The sequence below is a fragment of the Rhagoletis pomonella genome, unplaced genomic scaffold, assembly GCF_013731165.1.
Source record: "Rhagoletis pomonella isolate Grant_MI unplaced genomic scaffold, Rhpom_1.0 Rhpom_scaffold_00002, whole genome shotgun sequence".
Classification (NCBI taxonomy): domain Eukaryota; kingdom Metazoa; phylum Arthropoda; class Insecta; order Diptera; family Tephritidae; genus Rhagoletis; species Rhagoletis pomonella.
Window position 1 is genome coordinate 13,835,702 of NW_023458556.1, and position 23,665 is coordinate 13,859,366.

The window sequence follows — 23,665 nt, forward strand, 5'->3', positions numbered from 1 at the left end:
TTTTTCACACAGCTTGAAATGCGCACTCACTCGTACATACATTGAATTATTGCAATCTCGTAGCAGTGCGCATGTGTGGCATGGCATAATAACAACTGTCTGGAGCCACGACGCAAATGAAATAAAAATAATTAAACACAAAAAAAACTCGCGCCAGCACAATTGTTTTCAAATGCATAAATTAGTGCCACAACAAGTGCAACAAGTACAACAACAACTAGTGTAAATACAAAGAGGCAAAGAAAAAATAAATTTTGTATCTTTGGCGCACTGAAGTCGTCGCAGCGGGAAGTCACAAATGACGTACATAAGTATTGAAACACTAGCAGCGGCACAAAGCGGACGAGGGAAATCGGCGTTATCGCATATCGGAGGTATGGACATACGCAAGTGCGTTTGCTATGGCGGCAAGGAACACCGAAAAATAAAAAAGAAACCGCTTATTGGCAACAGAAACAAAAAAAAATTAAAATTTACGACAAATTGAACACGCTTGAACGAGTTCGTCTCACTGCCCAACTGCCCCACTTCATGTCGACTGTCCATTCGGCAACGTTTTTAACAACTTCAACAGGAAAATTCATGCGGAAAATTGTTTAAAAGTGAGAAAAAAATTAAACAAACAAAAAATATGCAGCGAAAAGTAAATAAATGATTAAAAAAAAAACAGTTTTATAGATCATGGAAATTAAATTTCGCTGTCGGCCAGCTTTGGGCGTTAAAAGAAATTGCCGGAAATGCGATAAAAGCGTTGCACCTCGGCGCGACATTTGCTTCGCAAAAAATTAAAAGGAAAAAAAAAATTATAAAAATTAACAACGCCATGCTGTCAAACCGAGTTGAGCTCAATAAATTAAGTGAAAAGTGTAGCACAGAAAAAAGTCAGACACATTGATGGGCAGCGCACCTGATAGGCGGGTAGAGCGCAACAACGACTCGCTGAAATGAGGCAAAAACAAGCAGGAAGCGTTTGCACGCAGCATAAAGTGTGACAGTTTGCGATGAAGTCTGTGTGAAAATGGAAAGGGGTTGAAAAGATAATATTTAGAGTAATAAAGTGCGCGCCACTCCACTCATGTTGTATACTGACATGTACGAACATATGTATATATACGTATATTTAGTGGCACTTACATATCGGCAACAAGCTGTCTGCCAATATTTGGATAATTACCTGCTGAAGAAAATCTCAATTAATAAAACCGGCATAGCAAGGCGATTGCTTCTCAAGATCTTTTACAGAAAGGACTTAGAGAGTTTACAGTTTGTCATCACATTTACCACCCTGACGTAGACATCGTAGGCGAATGATTACAGATTCGATGAACAGCATAAAATTGCAAGTAAAAGAGCAACTCAGACGAACACATAGGTAAGGTATAACCATCAGTGAAAACTTGAGACTACCATGGCCGCCAACTCTGTCCCTAATTACTCTTATTCTTGTCATTATTTGCAGTTTTTCCACCGCAGAGGAGGCATTCCGCTTCCAATTACCTACCAGTCCTACCCGAAGGACCTGCAGATCAAGCGGCCTCTTCGTCTGCCGGACGATTGCAGTGTCTTCCAAGCAGAGATCTACGCTATAGAGAGGTCGGCTAGTCTTTTACTTAGTAATAGAGTCCCAGAAGACAAAGTCACTATCTCATAAGCAATAATCACCTAAGTTGACTTAAGAAATAATTGACTTGATATATGCTATCGTATTCTACAACTACTATTCCATGTGTATGCTATTTAAAAAGTTATAGACGAACATATTTCGATTTCCCCATAACTTTAACATTACAATCCAAATGTTTAAAAGTTTTTTCTCGAATTCAGGTTTTTCGACTTAGGTGGTTATTGTTTATGATCACAGATATATGCCTCAGGTAAAATGATAAAATTACTTAAATGTGACATCGGATGAACGGGCGAGATGCGGCTCAACGAAAAATGTGTCCTAAGCAGTGAACATGGAGCGAGGTGTTAAGGGAAATCAAAAGCTGTACAGAATGATATAGGATTACCAGACATACCAGGCTTAATTGCGAACACTTTATTTGCGAATGTCCGGCTCTTGCAAGAGTAAGGCTAAAGAGACTTGGCAAATAGTTCCTGAAGAGTTCAGGATCCTCTCTCTCGGTACGATATACTGAAAACCGCACAGTGCCTGTAAGTTTTCTCGAGTTTGTTGTTTTTAAGCGAATCAAATTAGCCAATTGCAGGTATCCAGAGCGACAAATAGTTGATTAAACGACATTTGGCGTCGGAGAGCCCCAATTTTTTGTGGATGCAAAAATGACCGTTAAGGCTCGTATGCGTTGAATTCGCCTACCCTTAATGCATGGTGTTCTTATAACTGTGCTTTTCTCTTGAACTAATTGTTAACGAATTCACTTACATTTATTGTGGTGAACTGTAAATTTGTGATACCACCCTACAAAAAAGGCGGTGATGCCATTGGCATATAAGCTTCTCACTAAATGCCTTTTGCTTTATAGAATCCGTACTGGACTGTTGCGGGTAACTTAATGCTGTCATAAGCTCAATTTTCGACACCTACATATATATGCCCTATTCCAACTGAGGGAAATAACCACTTTTACAGGCAGCGCACACCGAAATGTGAAAAGGAATGTATGTATGTGGAAAATTTTTTTCCATAAAACTAGGAAAAGTCTACAAGCCACAGCTAATTTGTCAGTTTTGAAACCAAATTACTTAAAGTTGCTTTTCTTTCAAACACGTTAATGAGAAATATTTTCATAACTTATGCACATACATATGTACCAACTTGATTTGTTACTTTACGATTCATAACAACATACCAATGGACCGTTTAAGATAATATTTTAATGGCTCATAAAACTTCGATTATCGTTTCAGTGGAGTGTATGTATCTGAACATAACATTTGGAGATTATTACGCGAGATCAAATCATGGAAAAAAGTACGGAATTACGAGAAATAGCCAATATTTAAGGGAATGTTGAGAGTAAAATTTTGCACAAAAACAAAAGCTAACCAGTATTTGGCAGAAACTCGGCCTAAAGTCCTGGTAATTGCGCATGCGCTGCGTTGCTGTTATGTATAATGAATTTACAGTTGTCCACAAAATAATAGGAGTGCGATATTTTGACCAGTTTTGGCTATTTGTCTTTTGTTTATTTAATGTTTATTGTTTTTTTATAAAAGCCTAGCTGGCTATACAACAAACACCATATAAATTCAGATTTTAAACTTTGTATAAAAATTATAAAAATTTTGCAATTTTTCACCCAAATTTCAAACTTTTTAATCGGAATCTTTAGAAAAAATTCTGGTATACAGTTTTGTAGCACATTCAATTCTAGTCTGAAGAAGTGCAAGTTTTAAGCGGCTAAAAAATTCCGTTGATTTTTGAGAATTTTTTTGGTTAAAGGTGTTTCACGTTTTTTCCATACAAAGTATGTCGACAATTTTCTTTTATATGGAGGACACTGCCAGCAAAAAAATTGCCAAAAATCAACGGAATTTTTTAGCCGCTTGAAACTTGCACTTCTTCAGACTAGAATTGAATGTGCTACAAAACTGCATACCAGAACTTTTTCTAAAGATTCTGATTAAAAAGTTTGAAATTTGGGTGAAAAATTGCAAAACTTTTATAATTTTTATACAAAGTTTAAAATCTGAATTTATATGACGTTTGTTGTATAGCCAGCTAGGCTTTTATAAAAAAATAATAAACATTAAATAAACAAAAGACAAATAGCCAAAACTGGTCAAAATATCGCACTCCTATTATTTTGTGGACAACTGTACATATGTATGTATATTAGGGCTGTGCGATTATTCGATTACTCGGGCAAGTTGGTTAATCAGTTGTTCGGTTAATCAATTACTCGAGTATGATAACTCGAAAAAATTAATTTTGCTCGTTAAAAGAGTTTGCCTCGGAAAATGTTTTACTTCTTTTTTTACAATTCGGGAATTCACAAGACGTTTTAACCGTCGTAAAATCTTAAGTTTAACATTTTTTTATGTAAAATAATGATTAAAATGGTTTTAGATAATTTCTACACCGAAATGTTTTTGAATTGATAAAAAATATATAATTTAAAAAATTTATAATTTAACCGTTATTTTACATAAAAAAATGTTAAGCATACGAATTTACGACGGTTAACACCCCTGACGGTGAGTCCCCTAAATGTGTACTATGTGAAAAAAAAATTCGTTTTAATTTTTTGAAAACAGAAACAAGGGACTTCTACTATTTTATATGTTAAGAGTACTTTAAAATGTTTATTACACATTTTACTCATAATATTGATTAAGTAATCATAAATCAACTTATTCAAATATTTTCGTTTTCGGTTAATCAAAATCCTGATTACTCGAGTAACTGAACTCTTGAATAATCATTATTTCCAATGAATCGGATAATTGAGTTATTTATTTTATAATTAATTAAAGTTTTGAATAATCAATTAATCGCACAGCCCTAGTATCTATATATGTAGATGCATTAATGAAAGTGCGTCCGTCCGTGTGTGTTTAAACACCTGTATCTTGGACCTATGTATGTCTCATCCAACGCGACGCCACATAAATTCAAAGAGTTTAAGGAAGCAAACAAATATTTACAGTTTTAGCTGATTGCCTTTTATTTTTATTTTTTTATTTCTACTACTTTTCCATATTTTGTAGGCCTAAAAAATGTTTTCTCAGCCGTCAACTTGTCGATGGCTGCATTCGCAGGTGCAGGATTAACAGCAAAGCTGACATTAAAAGACGCAATTAAGCGTCGCACTTTGCGCAATTACTCAGTGGACACAGTGAGGTGGCGATATTAGTTGCAGTGCATGATGAGCGCGTTGCAGTCGCATGTCTACCCAACCAGTGCCTAATGGCATTCATTCAATTTCACTTTCATTCGAATCAATTTCATAATAGGTATATAAGTACGTAGAAAGAAATGCATACCCTTTAGGAATATTCGTGCACTCCGACCTAGTTAAATTTAGAGGGGTTCAAAATTAAAGAGTTTGAACTATTTTTTGTGATATATACAGCCAAGTCAACTGCCGTACAACGAAACTACTGCTATCGGAAAGCAAACAACTTTACCAGGATGACGCGAATAAAAAAATCAATTCTGCTACTCTAAAAACACCACCAATCCGAATTCGTCTGGTCAGAAATTATATGATACGTAGATACATATTTCCTCTGTGGAATAGTATTATTACTAAGCTACAAATAATTTAAATTTCATTGTTTCAGCACATCCCTGCAGGGCAATTTGTCATTGTAGGCCGGTGTGCATAATGATGTATGGTGATTTGTAAGCAGCTGACAAGTGTCCGACGCAATTGCTGTAGATAATAACTATGGACTGAATTGCACCGTGCCTGATTAATTACAACTACGCGTATCGCCAATTTTTTGCATTTTCTACTTAAGTTGTAATGCGATGTTTTCGGTAAAAAAAATAAGGATTTAACTTACATATGATACGTCATGTTTTCTAAGACAAAACTAGTAATACATATTTATTTTTATTGAGTAATAAATTATTTAATGATCATGTATAATTTGTGTGTCCTATTCCATAGCAGCGGCAGTGTAAGACTGGATCACAGATAAAGTGTTTAGTTGGATCTCTGTAAGCAACATGCTGATAATTATTGAAATAAGTCAAAAACCAAAATTACACTCAAGGCGAAGTCATATGAGGTAGTGTTGCTAGAACAGCTGATTTGTTTCGCCTCGGTGGTAGAGACATGTATACGGCTGCAGTAAGCGAGCAGAATTTAAAGCAAATACATGAAGGATAACAATAAAAGGTGCCCAAACAAATTGAAATTAGACTCGTTCGCAGTAGTCACAATACAAGCTCATATAAGAAGCGAAATTGGAAGATCAGAGCCATGACAGGCTGTCCTTAGGGAGGTTTCCTTTACTCCTTGCTTTGGTGACTTCTGATGGATGTGGTTACGATGCTGTTCGGTACGCAGATGAACATAGTTACGGCACAATTCGGCAGTACTGCCTTAGAAGTCACAGGTTAAGCTCATCAGGTGGTTTCCAACTGGTGTGCCAATGAGGGAATCAGCATAAATTCTCAAAAGGCAGTTCCCATCAAGTTATAAACCAATGCTTAAATACTCCAATGAGGTGCAATATCTTGAGACTCCTAACTTAAAATAAATTTTGCTAAAGACTTTTTGGGCAAACATGAGGTCTTAACTCATGAATGATAGAGTGGCTTTACTGCATGGCCATCCGCCCAATTGTGCTATATTCATACTATTCATGCGGGTGTGCAGTTTATTCCAATATGAACTCATCTGCGTATTTTTATAGAAGCAACAGTAGGTTTGAGATAGCTACCCTCAACCGCTCCTACCAGGGTTTTAAATATCAGGAATTTCATTCATTTTTCTTGCTTTAGCAGAAAGTTCCTAGACCTCGAAAAATAGGCAAACGAGCTCTGAGCGCTTAATACCAGATATATGGGTACATTTGTACACAGACGGTGCAAGGATAGGAGCAGAGCATGTGCTGGTATTTGTGGACCTAGTATCAAGCTTGCAATTCCCACTGTCAGATGATGTACGGTGTTCCACCATGACGACAGATGGCTGAGTGGAAGATCTCGGCAGGCAGTTCAAAACGCCCTATCTCAGAAAACTTTTCAAGAACGCCCTACATGCTATCTCAAAATTCGGTTCGAAAATGCCCTATCTCAAACAAAAAAAAACATTGAAAATAAGCTTAGATTGGGCGTTTTTGAATCGGCAGCTGAGATAGGGCGTTTTTCAATCAAATTCTGAAGAAGGGCGTTAGTGACAAATTTTCTGTGATAGGGCTGTTTCAAACTGGCTGCCGAGATAGATCGATCTTCCACTCAGCCATCGTTATATAAAACGTGAAGGAATTTTTTGCCCGGGATATAAGATCTGCACCGTTCGTTCGACTTTCCAGAATGAGGGATCAAATTGAAAGCCTTCGACTTCAGATGTGCAATAAGGTCTTACTTTTTTGAAAAGAGTTGCCATATTTCAAAAAATCATATTCAAATTATTTACAAAATATAAGTCAATTATTACAAAATGGGTGTCAATCGAAATGCGTTTGAAAAGCTTTGTTTCTTAATATCACTATAGGAGGGTTGCCACCTGTTTAACAAATCAAATTTAATTTGAATTTTAGAAATTATGTTTTTGAAAAGGGTTGCCACCTTCATGAAATTACCCATTTAGTTAACTTTTAAAAAGTTATATGAAATATCAAAATATGTACGCCAAACGAAAGAGTTCTAAAAAATCTTTAATGTAAACACCTAGAATATTTTTGAGGTGTTGGAAGATGGTTGCCACCTGTTTAAAGACATAAATCAAAACCATTTAATAAGTTAAGTGAATTAATGAAATATGGGTATCAATCGAATGGGGTTTGAAAAATCTTTATCTCTGAACTGTATTTAGCGGGATTTGGACATGTGTAAAAAATCAAATTGAACTTAATTCATCAGTTAATCTAAGTATGTATCGCAATGCCAGACGATGGAGAGTTAACCAGGTTTTAGCTTGAAACAATTTTTATGGTTGCCACTTGGTCTATGTCATCTGTTTAAAAAGTTAAATTTAAATTATTTAATAAGCTAAATGAATTATTCAAGGATGGTTATAAATCGAATGTGGTTTGAGAACTCTTTGTTTATGATCTTTAGCTAGGAGGGTTGCCACGTGTTTGAACAATAAAATTCAACTTAATTCATCTGTTTATTGAAGAACATGCCTATGCAATGTCACACGAAAAAATTTAGGAAGATTTGAAAATACTCTTGAAAAGGATTTACACCTGTTTGAAAATTCGGATTGAGCTAGCTTTTACACAAGTTTTATGAAATATTAAGATATAAGTGCCAATCGAAAGAAATTTATGAAAACTTTAGTTTGCAAATATCTTTGATTAGGCTTGCGAGAAGGCATTGTTTGTGATAGCCATATTATTTACTCCGTTATTTCGAATTTCAGAAATGAGAGGACAAATTAAAGACCTTTGCCTTTAGATGTGCGATAAAGTCTTATTTTTTTTTGTACTTCTTTTATCGGTATAGGGTGATTCGAAATTTGATAAAATCAAAAATGTGCACTATGTGAGACCTCTCTTCACTCAGAAACGGCTGCACGGATTTAGATGAAATATGGATCGCTTATAACTCTGACTGACATTTGATTTTTTAGGTTTTTAAAATTAAAATTTGGGCGTTATAAAGTATTTTCCAACAATTTCTTGTATTTTCATAGTTTTTTTTTTATTTGTGAAACCTGGTCCGACTGTTTTATAGGAATACATAAATGTAATTTCCTGGCTTTTATGTACAGTTAACAGCAAGTCAGCAAAGTTAAAATATCTCGCTAATGTTACGGTTAACAGAGAAGTTTTTTAATACTCGCCAGATAGCGCTACAAAAAACACGTTTGAGCGCCGGTGCTAACAATGAAAATTCTGTTAATAGCGAAAATGTGGAAAAATTTCTGTTAATAATAGGTATCTGCTGTCATAGCGAAGAACTGCCTGCACGTAAAATTTTTCCTACAAATAAACGGAAAACGAAAGGAATTGTGAAAATTTCCAGATGTTTATGAACTGTGAATAAGCTCCAGCGAAAAATATGAATTTTTGTCCTCACCGCTGCAATTGGGGTCTCAGAGAAAGTCAAAAAGCATATCGCCGTCCTTAAGCCAGAAGTATGAATGTGCCAATTTATCAGTTTTGAGTTATTGGGTTGACTTGATTAACAATTGAACGTTCGATGTTATACCGAAACCACATTTTTTACAGTTTCAATTGCATAAATGTAGAGGTTAGATTCTTCAGTTTCGTAAAAAAACGTTCAAACTTGATTTCCCAAAATTTTAATTTTACACATTTATATTTCTGGCATACGGACGACGGAGATTTCGTTGATTTTAATCCAATGAAATTCGGCTACTCACCTAACAGAGAAAGTTTATCATTTTAACCTTCTCTGTACGGTGGTGGAAGGGGAATTAATTTTCGATGGCTTGGTAGATGCTTAACAGAGAGCTTACAACTTACTCACAAGCTTTTTTTAAAGCTTTTTTGCCATGCTGCGCCTTTTCACTTCCTGAAAGTACGCTGTTATAAAGTTTATAGTTTATCGGTTTCGCGATTAAAAAACTTCGCTGATTGCCTCTCTGCTTTGCAAAGTTCCGCCAGTTAATTAAGTGTAGACAGATTCTTCCGCACTTGGTATTTCCTTTGATTTCGTTATTGTCTACCAAAAGGTGCTGAAATTAAAAATCTGTTCACCGTAGCATCATTATTCAGGCGTTCGAAATGTCCAGCCCAAAGCAAAAGTTTAAACTTGGGGCAGTTTGCTATGTCAAGGTTATTGTAAAGCTTTTATTCGAAGGGATTTCGGTGTTACAACAAGTCCTGAAGTTGCCGCGCTTAAGTAAGTAAGCCGCGTAAAAGAGAACCACGTGGCTGCAGGTTTGAATTTTTAGTATGTAAATGTTCATTAAGGCTTAGATTTGCAATTCAAATAGAATTTGCAAAATGCATTAAAAGACAAAAAAGGGGTAAAATCAGAATGAATCGCCAACCGAATTAACAAGTAAAAATAATAACTCGGGATTGTAGAATAATCCGTGTTCAAGAAATCCGCGTTAAAAAGAACCCCACTAAAATGAGATCGACGGTACATATTTAGTACTTGGTTATATACCACAACACAAATAACTAAATACTTATGGCCGTATTCATAAAAAATAAAGTTGCCTTAAAAAAGCTTTATAAACTAAAAAATATATGCAAACGTCAATTAGTAAAGCTCTTAAACCTACTTTTTTATGAAAAAGGCCATTAATATTTAGTAAACAAAAAAAAAATATATTGCTCATGACTGCAAGAAAAATAAAAAAATATATGAATATATGTATTAGGGTGCTTTTTTCGGCGACTATTTTTTCCGAAATTTTGTGGTAAATATCTATGCCACAATGGACACTTTTGTAGGCCATTGATTTATGAAGAAAACACATCATTGGTCATGATTATACCATAAAATGCCCATGAGCTATAGAAGTTTGAAGAGAAACAATCAGAGTTTACGTGTATTTTGAATGGGAAATCTTTGCACGCCTTAGTCGAGGGAACTTGTTTTTATATATTTCCCATAAAATTTCGAGGTTGGATTAAAAAAAAAATAGTCGCATATTAAAAAAACTTGAGGAAATTTGCGAGTATAAAAATTAAAATGTGAACACTTGTTCGAGTCACTGTACATATTTGGTTAGCCATGTACTACTTTTATATGCTTAGTATTTTACGGTTACTCTTACCTTATTCGCCTCATTCTGCCATTTGTGGTAAAGCTTAGTATCACGCTCTCAAGAAAAGCAAAAACTCCATATAAAATGACGTAGAAGAAATTGCTAAGAAATTTTCTTGTGCCAAATTTCTTTAAGGCAGTATGCAGTTCTCAAGAAATTTGCTACGCTTCTTAAATATTACGGTTTTCTAATTTTTTTTTTTTGTGAAAAACGAGCGCAACGCAACCCATGTTTGCAACAGGAATATATATATGTCCGTTCCATTATTTCTTGAGGAAAGAGTGAGGCAACAAGCTGCGAAATATCAGATGTCAAAATTTCTTGGTCACACACATAGGATATAATGGAAATGCTTTTGCTTAAAAAAGCTGATCCGAAGAAATTTAGGTACGCTCGCCTACGAGATTATAATTTGAAAATATAAGCATCAAATTGTGAGTGCAGCGAGAGCTGGATGTTGTCCACAATAAAAACGGCAGCCATTTTGCTTACGCATAGTGGGAGCTACAAATATACCCACACGCGGGGACTCCATACAGCGACGGCGTATTTTAATTTATTTATCAACGTAAGCACAAAAATACAAAGCTACACTTACCCTGCAGGAAATGGGACTAGTTTGTAGCTAACTATTAACTAACTAGCAGTCGACTAGTGGTAACTGTTTATTAACTATTTCCTAGACAAGTTTGTAACTAACTACTTTGAAGGGCCATGGCCGCAGCTAGCTACTTTTCGACATAAACTATCAAAAAAAAAGAGATTTTTTATATTTTTTTATTTTTTATCTAACATTTCATATTTGCATTCCATTAGACATAGTATCAAAATAATAATGTAAATTTCCACCCTTGTTTTATTTGTCCTGAATTCGAAAAAGAATCTGCGAAGTGCATTAAAAATTGTATTGTAAGTATTTTTTGTAAAGAAATAAAAAAACTCCCGATAACGTCTGCATGACTCCTGCACGACTTTACAACTAATTTAAAGTTAGTTTTGTCATAGCTATTTAAAAGTTATTTATTTATCGAAATCCCACAAAAAAAGCTAACTATATGTTGATTATTTTAATCAATTGATATTTTTCTTTCTGCAGGGTATATATACCTTTACAAACACTCGTGCTGTGCTGCTACGATAAAACGCTTGCTAGTGTAGCTAATACTACGATGAGCAAAATGGCTGGTGGTGGTGGCAAGAGTAAAAACAGCAGCCGCTTTTTGACTTAAACATAAACCGACGCTGTTGTAATTTTTTTGCTGCTCTCCTTGCTGCTTGCGTTGTTGGTGTTTAGTGTCGCTGTTGCTTCCTGTCGCTGTTGCTTTTGTTGTGACTACTGGGCCGCGTGTCAACATTGGCTGTCAGTATCCTTGAAAATGTTTCCTCTAAAATTTATTATCATGTTGCGGTCTATGGTGTTGTGTTGCCTCTGTCTACGAAGCAAACGTTACACTATTTGGCGCTTGGTGTACAGCGTGTTTTTGTTATAGTTGTCAGTGTCAATGTGTGGGGGGGCATGTCAATGCCAATATTGTCAAGTGGACGCTGAATTAAAGCGATTCGAATACGCCCATTCAACCAGGCCTACTCATATACGGGGGAAGGGTGCTTTCATGAGAATAAACACTTCCTTTGGACTTCGAAAGGCCCCACTTGCATATATATGTACCTATGTAGATACATACAGAAGTAAAGATATCGAGCACTCATCCAACACAGTCAGCTGTTTGCTTGGCAATCATTTTGCTGAGCTTCAATTAATTTCTCTTAATACCCTGAGAGTTGGCCCTATTTACTTTTTAATTGTCCGTAGCAGAAACGGGATTTGTTCGCTGCTCAAATGGCTTATGATCTGTTGTGAAATCTACTACGTTCGTTTTTGAAATCATATTGATAATTGAACTCTAGCATTCATAGTAATAAAAGTTATGATGAAGATAACTTTCATGTCTGAAAATCCCCGAGAAATGCCAAAAAATATGATATATACCTAAAAGTCTAAAAAAATCACAAATTTCTTGAAAAAACTAAAAAAGCAACACTCGCAGAATGCTGGGAAGAGCCAATGTAGAACGGTCCGCAAATAAATCGAGAAAATTATCAAACCCAAAATATATATTTTTATTTATCTATGCTTAAAAAATAAAAAGCGAAAGACTATCGATACTGCTTCCTCATATCTTGATTAAAGGTTACGTTTTTTAAGCCTTAAGCTGGGTTCCCACTAGGCATTGAATGCCAAAAATTGTAAGGACAAAGTTGTCGTGTCATTACGTTCAAATAATAGCCATTAAGTCCACTTGGAATATTTTAAATGGCACCAATTTTTTGTTATTTCAACACCTACAGTGGAAACTCGGCATTAGGGACAATCAGAGAGGATTCTAATGGATCTTCAAAAAAAAAGTATTTTGTCATCATATTAAATCACCATTTTTACAATTTCTCATTAAAACTTCAGCTTTTGTGTTTTCGAGAAGAAATGCCTAAGTTAAAGTGTTAGATTGTACAGAAATTTTGTTGATATAAAAAACTAACTGTTTTTGTTCTTTCGTTGTTAATAGATTTATCGATAGTAAATCGAAAAAAATTACAAATTTATCGATATCCATACATTTATTCATATTTGCATTGAAATGAGCAAATGTACCGTTTTTGTTCTTTCATAGTCAATATACATATTTAACGATAAAAGTGCTTAATGTATCGATATCGAAAAAATAATCGGTACTTGAATTTTACAATAAACCTTTTAATAGATAGTTGCTGTTATCTACATTATTAGCGAATAAGTTATTATTCGCGATATCACTTATGTATATAAAATTTTTGATACATTTACTCGCATATTTATCGTTAAAATAATTATAATCGGTAATCTACGACGTATTATATCGATAGACATATTGTCTTACAAAAAATCAACAAAAAAAAACAACAAAACTATTCGCGATTCACACAATATGTTATGCGCTTGGCTGAGCTTCTGTAATGTGGAGGAGAAGTGCGCTACCATAGAAAGAGGGGACCGATAGTTTTGCGTCAGCTCCAAACAATCGAGTGTTTGCATTCCCAATCGAGGGGCGGTCGCTAATATATTCGAACCATATTTACGCTGTTACTATATATACATATGTAGTAGTTTAGAGGTCCTACTTTTGTACAATTCTGGAAGCTTGAAAATCGGTGCTTAACCTGAAAGTCAACGACCAATTGTATTCATTTCACTGTGGGTGCGCTAAACTTACACAAAAAGCCGCCGACACACGCAAACTTAATGTTTTAATTTTGTAAGATATTTTCATTTTAAGTTTGCATTGCAAAAGAACAAAAAATCAAACTTTAACCTCCAAAATGTTACTCACACGCCATGTACGAGGGTTTTCGAGTACGTTGTGGCGTATGAGAAACATTATTTCCTGCACATTTTCATTTGACCGTTCTTTACTTATTTATTTATGCATAGATTTCCATGGCTAATAGCTTGATTTTTTGGCAAAAGAATACAAAAGATTAATTAAAAAAAATTTTTCTTGTCGAAATTGTTTTTTTTTAATATAAATTGAAAGTTACCTATTGGCTGCATTTCTTTATTCATTCTGAATGTTTGGAATAAACTTTTTTCTTTATTTATTCTTTAGAACGTTCCTGATGATATGTTGACGTATATTTCAAACGCATTCTGTTTATTCCGGCTGTGAAATGGGATTATCCGGAATGTATAAAGAAACGCAGCCATTATGAAAGAAGGGTATGCAGATCCACAATCTACGACCCAATATTAAATTTACGTGTTGCGATGTTATTTTGTATCATTTAAAAACTTGAGATTTTCCCTATAGTATTTTTAATGTTTTTCACATACATAAATAAATTGCCAGTATGTGAAATTGTGCTTACACATATTATGTTTTATGCATGGGGGAAAGCTTTTAATTTATCTGAGGGTGCAATGCATTTCCAAGTACGCGCTAAGTGCTAGCCTCGTAACGAAACGCACAAAATGTACAAACTGATATGTTTGGTAGTATATTAATTACATTGCCCAGTGGAAAAATGGAATGCTTCGTAATATTCAAAGTAATATATTGTCCTTACTGCCTATACATTAAGATGCATCAGTATTTACAGGCATGTCCTAAGAAATTATTTTGTGGATTCATTCAATGACCACGTAAATCGTCATGGGAATACATACCAGTGCAGATGTAATAAATGCAGATGTAATAAGGAGATTGCTGTTGACCAAGATCTAGACACAAGTGTCTTTTGAATGCCCCTGCTTAGTACGCTACCATTGCCTTTGCTGAGGAGTTACTACAATGTTGAAATACGCGGTTGCGGCTGAATGCTGGGTTTACCGCAGCACGAAATCCGGGTTAACACTTTTAAAATATATATCAGTATAAACTTCCAAACTTACATATGGTCAGGATATGAAGTCTACCTCAAAGCTAATGGTGGAAAGTTTCGCCTTTCTCTTGTGTAATAGGCCTCGTTATTCTTAGTCGAGATAATTGCAGTTCTCAACTCCAAGGATTTTCTGAAAAGAGACGGAAAAGCCGGACTTACGTCTGTTTAGTCCGGTAATACAAGTCTCGACTAAATTCTGTTTAAAAACATAACGATTTTTTTTTTTTACATACGTACGGCATCTGATCTAGAAAGGGCTCGGGCCAGGTATCCCTGGTCCGCAACCGGCCATCGCAACCACCGTCAGTGAGGTAAGTTAATCCTTCGCTCAGAATGGGCTTAATGTCACAGGTATTTAGTTTTATTGAACAGTTTTAACTACAAATAGGACTACAGACAACTTGTGGTTCTGTTGATTGGACACTTTGCGTGGCATAAACAACTGACTGCGATCGATCAAGGTTTTGAGAGATGAACGACTGAGCTTTTTGACACTTAACATTTTACTTCGATTTAATCGTAAATAGTGTAGATTCAAAACAGTTTTAAGGGACATTAAAACCGTAGAATGGACGGTCGATCGCTTTAGGAATGCAACAATTTGGTATTCTCAATAATTCGGCTTCAAATCTTCGCCTTAATTGCGATGCATATTTTCGATCGTAGTCGTTAGGCCTTTCGTGGTAGAAAAAGGAAGTGTATTTCCCATTTTCCAACTGGGTGTATATGTGTTTTCTTTAAGTCCTTTCTAGTTCACTTAGAAAATATGCAAGTTTGTGTATTACGCCACGGAAATCAATTTACACGTCAAAAGCGCGTTTAAGTGTCAAAGAGGTCCTTGGTGAATTGCAAAAAGTGGCAACGCAGCTGCGGGCTATTATGTATATGGAACAATTAGATGTTTGTAGGCATACGTTCTATGTGCTCGTTTGCATATAAATATGTACACACTTGTATGCGCATGAAAATGTATTTGTAGGTATTTAGAAGGGGCCGGTTAAAAATGAAGTGATTTCCCCTTTGCCATTTGCGGTGGCATTAGTCATTCATGCCGCATAAATGCAGGTGAATGTTTGCGGTTATGTAATTGTGTATATATACAGAAACACATACTTGTATGTATGTTAGGTCTAATTTTGTATTTAAGCTTAAAAAATCGCAAAATACAGGTAAATGGTTTATTAAAGCGTGCAAACTTAATTAATTGAAACATTTTTTTAGAAACATATGTTGTTCATTTGATAGATGAAGAACTGTACAACAAAACGCAATAGTTCCACTTGAGGAGTTTCTTAGGTAATTGAGAAAAATTAGACACCGCCAAATGGCTGTCTAAATTTAATTATCTACTTTGTGCTAGACTACCATAAAAAATTTTGGAGTTTTTTCTCAAAAGCGAACAATTTTTTATGAGTGGCATATTTTTCCGGTCTCATTGCGATGAAATTTTTAGGTACGTGTTTTTATAAAGAAAAATGTATTTTCAACAAATTTTGGGCCATTTTTATAAAAAAAAATCGGCGGTTTTCCCGTTTTCGGTCACTTTTTAACGTTTTTTCTATAAAATTGGTACTAAATATTTGCCGAATCACAAAAATAATGTTAAACACAGATTCCGCGCACCAAACAAGCCTTCGAATTTTCAGGGCAACCTAAAATCGTAAAATTTCGCTCAAAAACGGGTCTCGCCTAAAAGCTTCAATTTGATTTTACTCGATTAAATTACCTTACTTAGAAAAATTACTATCACTACTAATTTCAGGGTATCCGAATTGACTTCCCTAGGCAGGTCGTCGGCTTGTTCACAATAAAAAGTTTAATTTTTGTGCACAGTGTTTTTAATTCAATAAATTACGATAAAAACATAAAAAAAAGTGTGCATTAAAGTGCTCCTTATTTGCATGTAAACATTTTTTAAGCTACAAAGAAGAAATTCTCCCAAAACAGGTTTGCGTGACAATAAAAATGAGTTCTGCTTAAAAATTTCCAAATGTTTCTTCTCTTCTTTGCGAGCTTAGGCCAGTTGTTAATCCCACCAACTCGTCCACTTTGCTGAGACACATAAAAAGACGGGAATAATGAGAAATCAGAACTGCCTACCGAGACCAAACTAGTACCTTTTGACATGAGTTAACCTTGATCTACAGGTTGATATCATTTAAACTGAATCCTCAGGGTCCTCCTTCAATACTTCATACGAAGACCCTCTGCTGTGAATTTCCCAGGTCTGAAGCCACACTTATAAGGTCCAATAAGTCTTTCGCACAGTATAGCAGCGACCCACTTCTGGTGGTTCCACCTTTTAAAGGTGTCCATAAGTGTTTCCCTTATATCGTAATTAGTCTCTGGACGCCTGTTATCAGATTTTCATCTTCGCTTCTATAGGGATAATTACTGATTGTGAAATCACTTGATTGCTGTCCCGGGAGAAGAACGGGTACACCCTATCTATTTTTCGATGTCAAATCCACTTTGAATAGTACGAAAATGAGTTGTCTATAAGTATACCACAATAATTTCAAAAAAGTATAGGAATTCGAAATATATAAATGAAACATTACTCGTTTTATTTCGAAATTCAGCTAAAAAATTCAGATAAATTACTCACAAACGCATTTATAGAGTTTTTAATCAACTAGTGTATCAAGAAAAAAGTCTCAACTGAAGACGATGCATTTCAGCATTATAGTAACGAGGCGTTAAACAGATTTGAGTAATTTTATTTTAATATATCTATCCATATGTTGCACAGTGCCGCCTAAGTGGGCAAAAATCGAAAAATTCATTATCTGCAATGTGAACTTGTTTGGTATTTTTTTAAAGACAATTTATCCACTAAAAAAATTAAACAGACATTTCCCTAAAAAATTAATTATATGCCGCCAGGAAGTCACTAAAGTCGACAAATTTATATATATACTAAGAATTTTGATAAGAGCATAACCATGCGTAAGCTTTTCACAGAAAAAATGTCAAAATATATTCTTTGAAATAAAATGTTGGTTTGACGTTTCCTGTTTCCATATAGGTAGTAGAGAATTACAGGAATTAAAATTTTGGAACAAAATTAAACACAGGGTGTCCCTGCGGTATTCCAAAAAAATATTTTTTTTTTTAATTTCAAAAAATACTAAATTTTAATGGAATTAATAAAAAATAAATGAAAAATAGATAATTTTTTATTATGTTATTAAATAGTATGTGCTTTTGGCTTTCAAACGAAGGAACAAAAACCTGCTAATTTTTTGCACTTTAAGAAGTAATGCGTTTTTCGCGAATGCATAAAAAACTTTTTTAATTTTTTGTCAGTGCCATGAGATCTGCACGATTCGTTCCATTTTCAAAACTGAAGTGGGAGATAAAAAGCTTGACCTGTGATCAATAGAAGGTTTATTTTTTTAAAGAGTTGCCACTTGTTAAAAAATTCGATTGTTAAAAACTTAGATTCAAATTTTTTTATAAGCTAAATGAATTACTAGAAGATGGGTATCAATAGAGATGTGTATTAACTACATGTAGAGAGTTGCCACCTGTTTGAAAATCAAATTTCACTTGAATTTATTTATTAGGAATTAGGTAATTGAAATGGATAGGTATCACCATAAGCGGGTCCGACGAAAGAGGTTTAAGAGGGTTTTAGCTTAAAAATATTACGGTAGTGGCAACCCTACCACCTGATTGTAAAGTCGAATTCAGTTAAACTAGGATAATAATTACGTCAAGCCATAGGATTTCGCCATCGTATTTGTTATTTTGTTACAAATACATACAGTGTCAATCAGTGATTTGTTCTGATTACATTCCTTTTAAATTACTGGAATCTTAAATTAACTGAGGAATTCGTTTACTCTTCACATATTTCTTGCTAAATATGTAAAATTTTGTCATTTGGCTGATACTCCTATTGATATACATATTTCAGTTACCTTATTCCCTTAAATAATATGAATTTGATTTTTTAACATGTGGCAACCCTTCTACGTCTCGTTTAGAAGTAAAATATTTTCGAAACTAGTTCAATTGATACCCATATTGTAATATCAAATTCATTTAACTTATACAGGAATTTTAATAAAATTAGTTACAGCTGGTAGCCCTTTTCAAAAATATAAAACTTTATTGCACATATACAGGCCAACACTGTCATTTAAAATCTCACTTTTGAAAATAGAACAAACTATATGTACATACCTATGTAAAAGCCACAAGAACCCAAATTTTCAATTTCAAACTGCATTACAGTGAAGGTATGAAAGCTATCCAAAAACAAATTGCATTTTTGAATTTAGCGTCCTCAATTTTACTAAGCTGCGAATTTTCATTTAAATCCGTACATAATTCTATTTTTGCCCACATTTTAAATGGAAGGGAAGCACTGTGTGTTGGTGCAAACCTGTGCAATAATATTTGAAAAATTGTATAAATCCGCCACTATCTGCCACAATTTGTTATTCTGATCAGGCCACAAGCACTGAACACTGAAAAATACAAATCAATGAAAAAAAAAAACTGAGAACTTTTGTGGTAAAACACTACGAAACCTATATATATAAAAAAAAAACAGAGAAAGTGATTTGGACGCAAACATAAATACAAAAAATAGCAGCCAAGTTGGCTGCCATAACTAAAATGAAAATAAAACCAACACTGTGACAGATAAAGTAATGCAAAAAAAAACAACAATGATTTCAATATAGACTGTGGTGGCATAGCAAACATTAGTGTCGCGTAAAGTTAGCAGACGTGCATATGTACAAATCAGCGCCGGCTTAAGGGCAGGGCCGAAGGGACCGCGGCCCAGGGCCCCCACATATGATGACGAACCAACAGAAAAATAATTTTTCACAGATTACAGAAAATACCGCTGGGTATTAAGAAGATTTCTCAGCACCATAAATACATCTTGCGGAACCTACCCTGCAGCGATAAGGCGGCCAATTTTCAATATGAGCGACAAGTACAAAGGAATTCACGCGAGAATTTCAAAAGGAAACACGTGGTAAGAAGTCACTAATTAACGATACTGTTAAAACGAAAATATAATTACTTTTTTTTCATTAACTGTATGTAATAATTAACACAAAAAGGGGCCCCACATGTATAACGACCCTGGGCCCCCACATTCTTAAACCGGCCCTGGTACAAATATAGATATGTATGTATGATACACACATAGTCAAGGCTGTCAGAAGTTAGTTTAGGCGTGTGAGTAAAAAGTAGCTGAGAGATTAAGTTGGCCGGGAGTTGCGCTGCGCCGTTTCATTGCCTCCTCTTATTTTGTTTATTTTGTTTATTGCGTTGGTAAACACTTTACGACCGCTAAACCAAAAGCTGCAGCCACCAGAAACAACAACAAAAGTTTGAAGAGGCGTCAAGGACGAGGCGCCGCAGATACACATAAGTAAACTTGCATACATATACATACATACATATGGATGCATGCGTATTAGCAATGTAATCTGCTATTTGCAAGACTTGGCGCGAGGATTAGGCCACATGCGTTACAGTTATGCACATATGTATGAGCTTGGTGTATAGATATTAACATACACATATGCAAACATACAACTCCCTGCAAACAATTTTCTGATAAATCGCTAAAAAGAGTACTCCGCGATTCGGTTCAATCGGCGCCAGTTTAAAATTAATTAGTCGCAACTAGTCTAATACGGGTTTTATTCTCCACTAATACCTCACAGGTGTAACTGGCGCTCCAGACTCATATCTGGCGGGTTTAATTAACGATTTAATGATATGTAGGTTTTTATAAACCTGTGTAATGAGGACATGCTTGAACAAAAGCGAAAACAAGTAATTCAAAAGTGATATTAGTCGCATTTTTCTTTGCGATCGCTCGCGGAGTCATCCCGGCTTAGTCGCATTTTTTGCAGGGTTGGATAAGGTGTGCGAGTCTATGGATATGAAAATTTATTGTATGTAAATAAATTCCCAATGGAATAATTTTGGAAGATTGTTGCAGGAATCGTTGAGAGAAAGTTGGAATATTTTTATTTATTTTTCTCAGATTTTAAATAAACTTTCTTTAAAAGGGTCACGCTAGAATTTTGTATATAATTGCATGTGCTAGGTAAATTTCTCCTTATCATTTTTATTTTGTAACTTGACTAGTAGCTAGCCTGCAGGTATGCGGAGGGTTAAAGTATGATATGCAGGAAGTACGGAAACACCTTACGGGTCTACGGATAGGCTCAGAAGCAGGGCCGGCTTTAGAGCGTGGCGGGAGAGGCGGTTGTCCTGGGCGTCAAATTGAGGGTGAGCGCAAAATTCTGGGAATGCGTTTAGTTTTTTTAGTACATAAAATTTTCGAATGTGAATTTTATTCATCGACGGGTGGGAACTGACTAATCTTTTACTCAAAACTATTGAAAAAAAAAATAAATAACAGTTATTTACAAAACAAAGGCGATCGAGCCGGGGTCCTCGAACGAAATGCGAGAGTACCATTTGTATAATGGAGATGACATTCCTTAAATTTTGTGTTCTTCATCCAGAACATGCGAGTGATACGTTTTTGGTGTACTTCAACGCATCTACTTTCTCTCCTGAGCATCTAACCAGAGATGGACCATTTTCAAAAATCATGTCCAAAATCTTACCGTCAAACCCTTAGGCACAACTGGTTGGGAAAATAGACTGGACATGGTTAAGGTCATTAAATATCAGGCGAAAGAAATTTAGGAAGATTTAATTTTCCTCCGATCTGAAATATCCTGCTGTACTGCATGAAGTCAAATGCTTGGCTGACAAAATTATGCGATTTGAGTTTCCCATTTCCCTGGCTGTTTGGTATGACACCCATTCCAGGTCAATCTCATGAGTAAATCAATGCAGAGTACAAACATGAACATGGTTGCAGCCACTAAGTCGATAAGAAATTGCGCTCGATTCCTACGTATAAAATAAAGAAATTCGTGAAAATTTCAAGATAAAAAATTAGGGGTTGTTTCCATAATATGTAAATTTATAAGATTTCAAGTCAAAATTTTGTAGAATTTTTGCAATTAAAAAAAATATATTTTCCAAATTTATCATCTCACTGCCCCACTCAGCCGCCCTAGTTCTGTTTTGAAGAATTTACTCCAATTTGTAACCGAATGGAGGAGGAGAACCAGAGCGAAGTTAATTTTTGGCATGAAATTTTCTGAAGCAGTAGTCTCCATTATCAATGTGAGAAAAATTTTGAGTAATGGGCTGCATTTGTATTGCCTGAGTTGATGCATTCATGAGTAAAAAACTAGCTAATTTTTCCCCAATCTAATACATTTATACAAAGTGTCGCATTTTGATATTTATGCGGCAAACTGTGCGGCCAAAAAAGGCGCGTTCCTTTTTATATATCTTCTACAATTGCAGTGACAGGCGAAAGTATTCCCCCAGAGGGCTTCGGCGATAATTTTGATTGCGAGCTTAGAAACGCTAAAGTAGCAGGCTTAAAGATTAAATTAATCCATACACATGTGTTGTGTAATGAAAATAGCTTTGAGCGCTTTTGCGTCATAAACAAAGTTTCAAAAACAATAAGCAAGCATGCTGATTAAAACTTACACATTTACTCCGCTATTACGCATCCTGAAAATCCGTCAGCGACGCATGTAAGATAAATAAAAGGAACGAATAAACGCAAACTTCTGTGTCGTGCATATCGCCCAAAACCAGGCATATAGCGGAAGTATGTATGTTTGTATGCCATACGGAAACGCCACTGTGCAAGGAAATGGAGCGACAGGAACTGTGACTACGCCCAACGGCAATGGCAATGGCCGCGATAGCGACACCTATTTATAGTGAATGGGAATGAGCGCCTGGCAGCTGCGTGGCTCAATGCTAAATGGAGTCAAATCAGAAATATACTGAAGCCACCATTGGGATCATAAATTTCGCAGTTTTCGGATTCCATCAGCTGTGAGCTTCAAGTTTGGCTTTGTTATTATAGTTGTTTACTGTTGTTCCATTTCGCCCAGTTCTTAACCAAACACATTGCATTTGTTTCCGCACAATACTGGTTAGCTTCCAATTTTCACTAGAATTCGCACTTCTTCTCCCTCATCTAGCTATGTACATTAGGGTGGTCCAAAAAAACTGCATGTGAAAAAGTAAAGTCGGAATTTGTATGCTCTCACCCCCTAGGATTGATCTATACCGAACAAATATACCCTTTTTTTATTTTGAAATCAAAAAATATTTAGAGGTCGCTCAAAGCGCCCAAAGTTTTCCATGTATTTTATATGGGGAAAAATCAACTTTTCGTAGAAATGGCATAGAGTCCATGGAAATCAAAATTTTTCAATCTGAAAACTCTGCTTCTCTTCAGAAGACTTCAGAGAATAATGCCCAATTTGTTATTTAAACGTTTTTTAATTTAAACTATTTTTTCTTTTTTTCTTTTGTATATTTCTGTTTGTATATTTGATTTTTTTTGGGATATTTCGGAGACCCTTAAAAAATAGTTCAAATTAAAAAGTGTTTAAATAAACAATTGAGCATTATCCTCTGCAGTCTTCTGAAGAGAAGCAGAGTTTTCAGATTGAAAAATTTTGATTTCCATGGATTCTATGCCATTTCTACGAAAAGTATTTTTTTCCCCATACAAAATACATGGGAAACTTTGAGCGCTTTGAGCGACCTCTAAATATATTTTGATTTTAAAATAAAAAAACAGGGGTATTTTTTTTCGGTATAGAACAATCCTAGGGGGTGAGAGCATTACAATTCCGACTTTACTGTGTTTGGACCACCCTAATGTACATACATATCTGTGTGTTTCATTGACACAGCAAGCAAAATACATCAATGCCATCAGTTAGCTGAGACGCCGTAAATGCCACAACGGCATCGCTCATTAATTTTGTGTAAAATTCGAAATTGGCTTGCCAATTGTCGGTCTTCGTTTGGTG